Below are 11,878 nucleotides of genomic sequence, written 5' to 3' on the forward strand. Positions count from 1 at the left end.
TTCACATCCAGATGCACGCTGCTCCAGCTCCCCTTGCTCACCTTCAGTGTGCGCTGAATAAACAATTACTTCCTTCCACTCCCTAGCCCTTTTGCTTCTGTTTGATCTGTCTTTGGCGCAGGCTGCTTTGTGGTGATAATTGGTTTTCTTTCACTGCTCCAGGTAATCAGAATCTAGAATTGTACACACACAGCTGAGAATGACTTGGAGTTGCTTGTATAGCTGCCTAACTTACCATATAGCACAGTCAGACAGAGAATGAGGAATTTTGGAGTGATTTTGGGAATCATTATTGAGGTACCAGTCCTTGAACATGTCACATTACCCTCTGTACACTGTTGGCATTCATGTCATTCTAGGTGTGATGGTAGATTGTTGTGGAGTATGCTTTGATTCCCAAACACAGGTTCCTCTCATGTATCATGCCATCAAAACTGAGTTTTCCCCATCTCATACTTTTCAACCAGGAGCACAAGTAACTGTTATTTCACAGGATCAAGCCAAAGTAATCCAAACCAGAAATCATTAGTAACTTTGGTATCCCACATTTCCTTTATTTAAGGAACGGTAAGTCAGAAGGTTTAAATTGATTTGAGATCTGAAACACAAGGAGCCACTTTTGAGCCAAGAAAAGAGAAAGGAGTAATACGCAGAAGCCAAAACAGAAAACTATGATTTAGGATACTTTTTCTAACTTAAAACTAGCTAGGAAACACTTCATCCTTCTTTTCAGAATCAGCTTGACAATTTTCAAGCTAAGGCTTTATAGAACAACTACAGCAAGTAAGAATTTCTTAACAGTAACTTTAGAGAGCACAAGAAATCAGTGAAGCTTTATATGGAATTTGACCCCGTGGAATATGCAATTTTACAGAAACAGATATCTTCAACAGAAGGAATGCAACAATGTAAGAAAGGCCATATTGTGTCAAGCCTGAAATCTAGCTAACCCAGTATCCTATCTCCAGAAATAGCTGACAGAAGATGACTAAGGAAGAGCAGAGAAAGAATAAAAGGGCAAGAACATCCTGATGCTTCCCAGACCCAGACATGTCTGAGACAAAGTCTTTGTATTTAAGAGACTACGATGAATTTAACAGTTGCCTGATACTTCTTGAAAAGGCTAAATTGGATCTATTAAAAATAAATAAATAAAGCTAAAAATTCCATAACAGAGTTAGGATCTGTTATGGTACATGATTTCAAAAACTCAATTCAAACTAATTCATGATTCCTTTTAATTACTATACAGACATTTAAAATGCAAAGATGAAGGAAATTACTTATATTTTACCAAAATTAAATGTTCAGAATGAATTCAAACAACACTGAGATGTTTGGTTTTCTTCCCTTCATGAAGAACTTTGAACATGCATTCAGCTTTAGATATCCAGTCAAATTTTGCAAATGTAGAAATCTTTTGAAAATGGAAAGTCTGCCATTGAAATAGCTTTTGTCACTGGCTGTACATGTGGCACAACTCCTGTAGCTGTATTTTCCATGCTGCGTTTTCCAAGCTGTGCAAACATTAGCTGACACTGAGCATCCTCATGTCCCTCTGAAGACAACTGAATGCACAATAAACTATATGCAGTCAGAAAGTGCAAAAAAAGAAAAGGAAAATGCAGGGAGGAAAGAACATTCAGCAGAGATTAAAACAATTTAAAATCTTACAAACAAAAAGAAAAAAGAAAAAGAAAGAAAGAAAGAAAGAAAGAAAGAAAGAAAGAAAGAAAGAAAGAAAGAAAGAAAGAAGGAAAGAAAGAAAGAAAAAGAAAGTATATTGTCATACAGACAGTTGTTACTGAAGGTTCTACAACACTCCAGTACTCAAAGATGACTACTCCTCAGTAATGCTCTGTATGCAACTCCACAGTTATTCTTCATTAAAGCTCCATATATACATATTTCATAGATCATGAATTCACAGTTCATAGTTGTTTTAATTACTATTTAATTCATCTCTATAGATTCCAGAAGTCAGCAGACTGCTTAAAATTAGAGCTCGTCACTGTAGAAATACCTCTTTCCAACATGCTTCAATGATTTCAGCACATACTTCCATGTGTGAAATACTGAGGACACATATTTACTCACTAATTAAGCTCTTCCAGGTGGAAACATACAGTGGAATTGATCAACATAGAGACAGTCTGCTGGAAGTATGCAACTGATTACCTTCCAGACCAGATTGCATTTAAATCATATATCTGGCTGTTTGAACCAAATCTGCTCAGTTTCTAGGACAGGCTAGTGATTGGAAATATACTTCTAGCATCCTCTACAAAACAGTGGAAGATTAAATAAATATAATTTTGTATCATCTGCTTAGATTTTAGAACATTAGCGATTTTGTCAGTTCTCATGATATCATTAATCTGAAGCATTAATCCACCTCTTAATCATTAAGCATTTTTTAAACTTAAGCCACAGCCAAGCCCTCTGATTTGAAGTCAAATGAATGAGACAATGTTAATTTATAATGAACTTTAGAGAAATATATATATATATATACATATATACACACCAATTATATATATAAGAAAGAAAGTGACCTATTCTCTGCTCAGAGAGCTGAATTCAGCTTTGTATTTTGTCACAGCAAAACATTTGTGCTTCTTATCAATCTAGAAGTCAGTCTGGGTTTTCTGCAAAGGTCCAATCTGAAGAAGACAGAATTTCTCAAGCACTTATTCTTGCACTCCCTTTGTAATAACTAGAAGACTCTCTGAAAGTTGGAAAAGGCACTTAATAATTGACTGTATTCTTTTTCAGCCACAGAAAATAGAACTTTTCTATTTAAAAAAAAAAAAAAAAATTAAAAAAGATTAAAAAATCCTGGTTCTGTCTGATAAAAAAGTGAGTTGTATCACACTACATAGCGGAGGTCATACTGACATCTGGTGGCCTTTTGTGACTATTAAAACTGTTCCCACTAATTTCAGCAAATACTTCATGCAAGAATAATAACAATATCAAAATGACATTGTGGTTGTGTTTGTTTCCTCATGGGTTTACTGAGAACTATTTGAAACTTGAGCTAAGAGGTAATAAGTCAACTCCACAGTACCATGCCGAGGTACAGACTTTTAATTAGTTCCCAAGTTAAGCCTCATTCGCTGCTGGCCTTGGCTACAGGCATCAAAAAGCCACAAGCTTTCATAAACATCAGTTAAGGGTGCCAGAGCTGCCACAACAACTCTGTTGCTGCTCTGGGAGTTATCAGATTCGTCTATGACACACTGCATTAAGCAGAACTGCAGCCAGTGGGAGTAAAAGAATATTATTAGTATTATTGCTACTGTAAGATCTGGCAGATCTAATCATGGACCAGGACTCCATCACAAAAAGCACTACACATAACGTGAAAATGATAGCCATGTCAAAAGTAGTCTATAATGTGATTACAAGGTAAGGAACAGACAAGAAATTGAAGGAGCTAGAGACCCACAAAATAACCTACCCCCTTAAGTGATGTAATTGAATAGAGACTGTAATTTGTTTTAGAAGTAAAAAGCAGAACATCACCATCCCCTAGCACTGAGGGGACTGCAGTAAAAAATACATGTATATATACACATAGACTCACACATACACAAAGATTTATATATATATATATATATATATATATATTTGTGTATATAAGTGTATATGTATGTATATGTGTGTGCATACACACACACACACACACACACATATATACATATATATATGTATATATATGCTATATATCTAATGATATATGTTGGTTACTCCAAAAGTAATGTCTCCAGTTATTTCCACAGAAACTAAAACAGATAGAAGGAGTCCAATAGCACTATTTGATAGAGCAAATTCTCAGCTACAAAACAATATTTTTCAATGCAGTCACCACCATTAGCTGTGCATTTTTGCCAGCGATGAACAAGAGCTTGAATGCCACACTCGTAACAACCTGCACCATTGAAAGTGACCAACTGTTGCTATTGCCACTGCAGAAACATAACAGTCACCAGGTCACTCTGCTGACATGTGCTGCTCACTCTCCAGCAAGAACCACGGAATGTCAGTAGGTGTAATTTTTCCCATGTGGAGGGATTCAGTGGTACACCTTTGCTTCATAAGCACTTCTGTGTCAGACATCATTTGGTCAGACTGCCCCTCTGCTGCTGTCTGTCACAGGGCAGCAAAATGTAACGGGATATTGGTGGGAAGGTTTAGCCTCCACTGCCATACCTCCAGCATCCACCTCTGACATCATGTGCCAAGGTAACATAGGAGGCATTACTTTTGGAACAGACTTCATATAAATAAAAAGAATTCCTGCATATATTTCAGAGTTTTATCAAACAGTAAATCTGAGAAGGGAAAATTATATTTCTTTTTTGTTAAAACAGCATAAAATTTTGAGAGGAAAGTATCTCCAGTTATCTATGCAAAGAATTATTTAACAAACAGGAGGAAAAGCCCCCATACACCATACATAGCAACATCCTTGGAAAGCTTTAACCAACTGTTAAAAGACAGAAGGAAATACTGCCTTTTCCCCACTGAAGAATGATGTATTTTTACATTCACTGTTGTGAAGGCTTCAGACTCTGTCACAGGAGATTATTGAGAACTTGATCCTCCATTTCAGAGAAATTGGTCTCCTGCAAAAAATGTTTTAGTCAATGAAATAAACTTCATTTTGAATCTGCCTGAGGAGGCATATGTAGATATTTCCCATAGAAAAGACATTCTGAAGGACATTTCACAGCAGTAACATTCCTCATTTCTCTTATGTCATTTTGATTCATTTAATTTTCTCTACTGCAATGCCGTAAGACCAAGGTTGACATAGCCAACCTGTGGTTTATGGGATAGATATGTATAGTGCCTGAATAACTCATTCAGCTTGATGCCTACCAGCTACCAGCCTCTTTCTCCAAGGTTCAACAGATTCAGGAAAAAGGCAGATCATAAGTTAGAAAAAAATATATTTCATAGCCCAGCACTTGATTCCTGAAACCTTTCATCCCATTGTCTCCATCATCAAAATAAAAACCTAACCTCCAAGCTCACTTCCATCTCTTAATTGCTACAGGTCCATTGCATGACATATCACAAATGTTTTTTTGTAGAGATGTGTCAACAAAGAGAGTAAGAGTGCACTGCTCTGTTCCTACAAGTAATGTGCTGCCAAAGAGAACAGAGAACTAGAATATCAGTACAATAAAATGATATAGTCTGCAGATGGTACTTTAAACTTGCCAATTAGAATTTTAACATAATATGACCTGTTTGTATCAAAAAGTCTCAAGAAAAATGAATACAAATGATACAAGTGAAATATAATATTTGAACACCGCAAGAATGTGAAGATTTCACTCTCTCATTCATCATAAAAATCTGTACCTTCCTGGGAAACATCCCCATTTTGATAAAATTACATTTTTTATAGAAAACAACACTGCTTAAATCGCTTCATCCTATTCCAGTCAACACATTATTATAGTTATATTTTCACCAATAAGTTAAGCATTATATTGGTAGTCATAAGATACAGCCATATCCCAAAAGACCTTTACAATTTAGGAAGACAATATGAACAGAAAGGGTAGGAGTGTCAAAGATAAAAGTTCAAGAGGTGTCTACACTTTAGCCTTGTGATGTAGTATGGGGTGAGAAAAGAGGGAAATCCCTTCAGATTTTCTAGACCATTCCCAGAATGGAGGGAAGCTGAAAGCATTTTTGATAGAAAGACTTAATAAGAAACCAGATATAGCTAACTGAGAAATGACATGAGAACAGGTTTGTGAGGGCTACAGGGCAGTATGAGTCAGGCAAAGAAGGGAAAAGAAGGATCTGAGATTAGTTATGTGCTCACAAGACTGCTTCACTAGAGACCCAAGTGTTCTTGAAATGCAGCTGGTAAAGGGGCTGCAGATGATCCCGGGAGAGAGCAAGGGTGATTCTGAAAGAGAGATTCTCAGAGAAGCACCACAAAAATGACCCAAGGTATGGAACACCTCTTCTGTGAGGACAGGCTGAGAGAAATGGGGCTGTTCAGACTAGAGAAGAGGTGACCTGATAGTGGCCTTTCAGCATCTAACAGGGAGCTACAAGAAAGAAGGGGACAGACTCTCCGGCAGGGTCTGCTGTGACAGAACAAAAGGAAATGGTTTCAGACTAAAGGAGGGGAGATTTACATTGGATGCAAGGAAGAAGTTTTTTACAATGAAGGCAGTGAGGGACAGGAACAGGTTGCCCAAAGATGTAGTGGATCTCTGTCCTTGGAGACATTCAAGATCAGGCTAGATAGGGCTCTGAGCAATCTGATTTAGCTGTAGATGTCACCTGTCCAGCAGGTGAGCTGGACTAGATATCCTTTATGGGTCTCTTCCAACTCAAATGGTTCTACAGTTCTATAATCTTTTAAGTTTTTATATAAACAGAAAATCATCAACAAATATTAGAAACCAAAACTCTAACCTGACATGAACTTTACAGCCATAAACACATTCAAAATATCTTAAACTGATTTCAAAATATCTAAAATAAATGTATTGAGAAAATTAATAGAATTAGATGCACAGAAATCAGACAGGCCCACTTCATAGATGTAGGAGTATGCTACTGCCTCAATAATATTTCTTAAAAATGTAAATGTTTTATAGTTAAGAATAGAATTTTAAAGAAGCAGAAGTCACTATACAAAAACTTTACTGGAAGCATCTGGCAAAGAAAGTGTCGATTTAAAACCATTCTGAAAAATAGGAAGTTTTTATATCTGTTTCACATTCATAGCCTCAAGAGACTGCTACGGAGTAGGTTTTGGCAAGTACATACTAGCTTAGCCATGGGATTCATACTGCTGCTCATCTCAGCTGCTTGTCATCAAAAGTTCCTTCCATGGGCACTGGGGTCAGTCTGCCTCTCTGAAGCTCTTAAGACTGTGAAGAGGTTTGTAGCTGAGTTATTCATATGATTTCTAAATAATTCAATTATGAAAAACTTCATCTGATAGAAAAGTTCAGGAAAATTATAGTCAAGCATTGCTGAACCGCAGAAGTTCATAGTAGCATGGGAGACAGAAGTGATAGCTGAATACATAATAACCATGTCTAAAATGTAGTCTTGCTAAGCTCATATGTCTGCATGCAAACATTTAAAGCAATATTAAATCTTCTGGGAGAGAAAAAAAATGTATGATCAGTCTCCCATTTCAAGAAACCCGTGCAACTCCACTTGCACATGTTACACAGAAAGAATAGTACAATCTGGGTCTTTTTACCAAACATCTTCAATAAAATCATATGTGGATGAAAATTGTGCGGAACAGACAAATTAATTTATATCTGTGTTTAGCCACATTATTTATTGATTACTCCATAAAAATAAGGTTAAAAAGGATAGCTACCAGGAATTATTATATCCCAAACTGAATTTTAATATTCACTGTGTGTTTCAGTTTTGCTGCAGCAGAACCAAGAGTGCACACATGCCCCTGCTCAGACTCGGGGCCTTAGTTCATGAATTCAGATAATGAGCTGGTAAGGACAGTGTTAAACTTGAGATACCATCTACTAGGAAATATCCTTCACACTTTCTGAACTACTACAATTTACATTTACACAAATGGTGACATTACAATTAACAACAGTTAGATCCAGTGCAGATAAAATAAAAACAATGGGACAAAAATTAATGTCAGAATTATTAGCATTCCCAATGCAGCTATTTTAAAATTGACTTCAGTCAGTGTTTAAATTTTAAACATTAGACAGGTCCTCATAACTGGTAATGAGTAACCAGAGGCCAAACTGTAGAATCATGCATCAGATTTTGTTCAGTGTAACGCTAATGAGTCTCTGCTTAAACTGAGTGGAAAATAAAATGTGCAGAGTAAATCTTCAGACTTAGGAGCCATCAGATCTTCCCTCTACTAATATGAAAAGGAACTGCAGCCTGTGTAGTAAATACAACACCCGGCAAGAAAGCAGAACTTTCTTCTTCACAAAGGGCCTCATTGCAAAACCACTCTCTGTAAGAAGTTCATACTTCAGTCCAAACAGAAGCAAGCAGTGACAATGCTGAGCTGCAGAACATTACATTCTTTCCACAGTGAGACTTTTGCTATCATGCGTTAGAAGTTGTTTGATCACAAAATTACACAAAGTAGGTGAGCCTGGAAAGCACCACTGGAGATTGTCTAACCCTGCTGAGAGCACAGTTGCCTAGGATCATGTTCAGACAGATTTTGAGTGTTTGTAGGGATAAAGACTCTACAGCTTCTCATGTGTACAGTAAAGAAGTGCTTCATGGTATCAAGCAAGACTCAGTGATTCAGTTTATGTCCATTGCCTTTTTCCTATGCCTGGGCTCTAATAAGAAGAGTTTTTCTCTGCCTTCTTTTCCCTTCCAATTGGGTATTTATACATACAAATAAGATTGCCCTGAGCTTTCTGTTCTCTAACCTGAACAATGTCATCTCTTTCAGCCTTTCCATATGCTTACATACCCCAAGCCCTTCCAGGATCATCATGGACTTCTGCTGGAATCTCTCTAGTATGCCCATGTCCCTTTGTATTTAGGAACCTAGGACTGGACCCTGCACTTAAGTTATGCTTGCATCAGTGTTGAACAGAACAGAAGAACTCATGACCTGTAGATGATGCAGTGTTTTTCTTGATGCAGTCTTAGACAGACTGTTGGCCTTGCTTCAAAGGCATGATTCTGGCCAACATTCAACTTCTTGTCCACTAAAGGTATTTTTTAGTGAAACTGCCTTTCAGCTGATCAACTGGGATGAGAGAGAACAATACTAGCACAGCCTTGCATGAGTGCATATTACCAGCAATCCTGATTGATTCTTTCTTATGCATGGCTCAGATGAAACCAGATGGGAAGCTCGCTGTATCTATCTGTGGAAGGATCTTCTGAATCACTTTCACAAATCATATATTTGCTCAAGAAAGAAAACTGCAAACTAGGAAACTCAGAATGGGAGGAACTAGGCTAAGTTTTCTCACAATAGCTGGGCATAGGAGTTAAATACCTAACTAAAATCTTGTCAGCTGAGAATCTCTTAGAATCAGGGAAAAGAGAACATAAAAGAACAAGTCATGCCACTGTAAAAGATTTATTGTAGGTAAGATTAGTTGTGTGAAACTCCATAATACCTAGAAACTAAAGATTAGTAATTTAGACTTCAACCGCTAAACTGTATAACCTGAAGTCGATCTTTCTTGATTGTTAGTTATTTATAGAAATATAAAGTGTTTTCAATAACACCCTGGATTTCTTAGGCAAAAGATCTTAGATAATCAGCTCTGACCCTTCACACTAAGTCAGCATGGAACATACATATACCACCCTTAAGACATATTGATCCAAAGTGCTTTCAGTAATTTCCATTAGAGGGAATCCCATCCCATGCCTTGGTCATTGTTCCTTAGGAATCCGCATAACTATAAACTGTGTCCTAATCTCAGCTTTCCCTTTGAGAAAAGTAAGGCAAATTATATGCAATGGGCGCACAATAGTATGTCCAAAAATGACACCTAGCATTCATGGTTTAGCATTGTCTTGTTTGCTCAGAAACTGTTCACTTATATTCCCCTTTTTCCATACTGTGGTACTTTACCTTATAGTAATTCTTAACAATGAGTCCTTGTTCTGCAATTTTGTATAATGTCTTCTTGATCTCCATCATTAAATCAACCTGACGCAGAACAGTTGTGTTCTTATCTTTGCCAAGCACTCAGACGTATCACACACAAGGGGGAGAGTGAACAGAATCATTTTAAAGCAAAATAACAAGTAAAATGGTGGAAAATCTACAGTACAAGATATTCCAAACCTGGAAGAGTGTAGAACAGTGTAAAATGTGTATAGTGTTTGGAGCTTCAGGACAAGTAGTGAAAAGTAGCAGCCTATGTACTGTTTTAATTGTATCTGTCTAATTACCTGTATTTGCCCTCAGATACACAACTTTTTTTCCATGCTGGTAGCAGCAAGAATCCAAAATTCTACATGCATTCAGAACCAAAATCAGCAATAAATAAAAATTAGTTAACTTGATAATATTTTTTTCTGTCTAATTCTTCATTTGTGTGTATATGAGCTTCTCCCACGGTTTGAAACACTAGAAAAATGCAACAATTATAGTTATTGCTTTTAGAAATTGTTTGAGGTCTATATTTATTAAGGATAAGGAATGTGTAGACAAGAATTCAGGAAAAGACAAATTTTTCTCCCACAAATAAACAATTCAAGAAGGAATAAGATTGTCACTATTCTTTCTTTTATTTAGTGAATCAGGAACCTTATAATGATTAATCTCAAGTCTCAAAAGTGGGCACTTCTATTAAATTCACTTTCCTGTTAAAAATCCAGCCACTCCATGTCTCACTGAGAAGCCCAGAACTGGATACAGCACTCCACATAAGGCCTTACCAGTGCTGAGTAAAGAGGAAGAATCACCTCCTTCTGCTTGTTGGCAATACTTTGCCTGATACAGTGAGTTAAAATCACCTTCTTTTGTGACAAGGAAACATTTTAGGTTCATTTTCAACTCAGTGCCCATCAGGTCCCCTTTTTCTGCCAAGTTGCTGTTCAGAAGTCAGCCTCTAGCACGTGCTCTTGCTCATGGTGGTTGCTCTTTGCGTGTAGGACTTCACACTTCTTGTTGCTGAAGTGCATGAGGTTCCTGTCCTGCCTGCTGAGGTCTCCCTGTGTGGCAGAACAACAACCAGGTGGAACAGTCACTGAGGTTACACTCAACAGGTATGCCTCATCATCCAGAAACCTAATGAAGATTTTAAACGGAGTTGGATGCTGTACCAACCCCTGATATACACTGCTGACTACTGACCTCCAACTAGACTGTGCATTGCTTATCACCACACTCTAGCCTCAGCTGTTCAGTTTTCAGTCTGCCTCATTGTTTGTTCATCCAGCCAATTCATCAGCTTTTGTGAAGAAGCACTGTTCATACCCACTGACATTTTTTATATTTTTTTATATATATATATTTTTTTTTATCAAGAAAATACTCAAGAGAAACAAGTGAATGCTTTAGCGACAGAATTCTTTTCTAAAGGAAAACAATAGTGTCAGAGGTTTTTATTTTATTTATTATTACCTTGTGAGATTTACCTACATCTTTACTTAACCCAGTGGAATTTTTGATGGCATATGTGCCTGCAAGAATTATTGGCAGATGTTTGGAAACTGTGGTTTTGAGGACTTGTTCATCAGAGAGAAAAAAAAAAAAAGTACAATATTGCCATTCTGACCTTGCTTCCTTCATCTGCGTTTGAAAGCCATCCTAAGCCATGTCATCTCCAGGAGAATAACAATAACTTTACAAGATTGCATTATGTCCCACCTGTCCTGCTAAGATTTAAATTACTGAAGTGAGTAAACAGGAGGATGGAGAAAATAAAAAGATAATTTGCTCTTGGCAACAAAATTAAGTGTTAATTATTGACCCTTCCATATTAGAAATTTAATATTAACCTTGAAGGAGCAACAAGTAACACATCAAAATAGTGATTTGATAGGTTAATACTGTTGAATATGAGTTACTAATTATTACTACTTATTAACTTCCTGAAGGGCAAAAAAAAACCAAAACAATCATCTGCTTTCTGTCTCGCTATTTATTGAGCAAATTGTAGCCTCCTAAAAAAGTACTGTCACTTCCTTGTTTGTTTTAGCAAATGTTTTGTCAACTGCAAAACACTTCTTATGTATTCATTTTATGTCTTGGAAATTAGGTAAGAAGTGTGGAAAGAAGGGAAATCTTCACACTTGGAAATATTTTAAATGTCTCAATTTTATTAAAATCCACTGTACCTTATTCAGTTTATAAGTTACTCATGTTGATCTGAAAGCAGGAGATTGTTTCTGT

The sequence above is a fragment of the Coturnix japonica genome, chromosome 1, assembly GCF_001577835.2.
Source record: "Coturnix japonica isolate 7356 chromosome 1, Coturnix japonica 2.1, whole genome shotgun sequence".
NCBI lineage: Eukaryota > Metazoa > Chordata > Aves > Galliformes > Phasianidae > Coturnix > Coturnix japonica.